Source organism: Echiichthys vipera, assembly GCF_963691815.1.
Source record: "Echiichthys vipera genome assembly, chromosome: 20".
Lineage (NCBI taxonomy): Eukaryota > Metazoa > Chordata > Actinopteri > Perciformes > Trachinidae > Echiichthys > Echiichthys vipera.
Window position 1 is genome coordinate 2,350,247 of NC_139845.1, and position 1,305 is coordinate 2,351,551.

The following is a 1,305-nucleotide window of genomic DNA, read 5'->3' on the forward strand; positions in this document are numbered from 1 at the left end:
TTATTAAGAAAGTTCTATACAATTTTGAGACGCTTTGTTTTAGTTTAAAATAATGGATAAATAGTTTTAGGATTAAATAAAATAATACAATTGTGAGGCATTTGTCCTTTTTTTTACTTTTACGACTTAGTCTGTAAACGGTGCTTTATAAAAAACGTATTATTCTTATTTACTATTATAGTTTTTACTGGACTACACATAATTAATCAATTTAGTTTCTAGTACTTTGCAGATTGAAATAAATAAAATATGCATTCACATGCTCCCATTTTTACTGTATAAAGATAATAAATAAATATTTACATAGATTTTTTGTGAAATAAAAAATGTGAAAATGAATTTATTAAAAATGAATAAATAAATGCAAAAATAAACAAAATTGTATAAATAAATAAAATGGGAAATTAAATTGGAAAATAAATCAATAAAAAACGAATTAAAATCTGAGCAGATGTGTAATAAAAATACAGAAATAAAATGTATGAATATTTTTTTAAATGAATAAATGCAAGTCAAGGTATAATCAGAAGAATAAAATATAAATATAATAAAAATAAACATATTAATAAATAAAACGGGTAATTAAATAGGAAACTAATACTAAGTTAAATAAATAAAAAAGCGAATTAAAACAGAAATATCCATTCATGGACATTATATCAACTCATTAATGCCTACATTTAGTATTTAGAAGTATTATTAATGTATTTATCATCTGATTTATTTATTTATGTTATTTTTAATCGCATGTTAAAACTTACATGTGGGTAAAAAACCAGTGTGCGATTCGTGAAGCACCATTTTCTGAGTTACCTGGGAACAATGAAGAACTTTGCAGCAGACGCCAAAATAAGAGTTTAATTGTTGTCAATTTACAAAATACAGGAAATACATTTAAAAACATTTTCTCCAGAGTGGAGATAAAAACAAAAGAGCCTCCGTGTAAACTACAGAAACAGGTGTTTTTACACGGCTGTGTTCATAAAAGCTGGTGTGGAGTTTCAGCTTTTATTTTGAAGGAGTTCAAACGGTCATTTTAGGACTAAATAAAAGACAAACCAACGGATAAGGATCCAAAACGGACTCTGTTCACATTTAAAAACACTGGTTCTTGTGATTATTACCATCGTTCATCACTTCTGAGGACGTTTTACCTCCTTTTGTTTGAAATTACAAACTTTTCTGCACATTTTCTGTGATTTTCAATAAAAAAACAAACAGGATTTGAAAGAAAAAGTAGCTCCGAACGTCTCGGTGTCACTCCGTCACTTTCACCAGCGACGTTATTTAAAAAAGGAAAAAGGA

At 26.8% G+C, this 1,305-nt stretch overlaps 1 protein-coding gene across 1 annotated transcript in view; it reads right to left on the minus strand.

The window, feature by feature from the left end:
- Positions 1–1,013: 1,013 nt before the first annotated feature.
- The window catches only part of cwf19l1 (CWF19 like cell cycle control factor 1), a 7,939-nt gene continuing 7,647 nt past the window's right edge, over positions 1,014–1,305 (minus strand). The window contains exon 14 of the mRNA XM_083935578.1: positions 1,014–1,305. This exon is cut by the window's right edge and continues 387 nt beyond it. The gene's annotated coding sequence lies outside the window, so the exon portion shown is untranslated.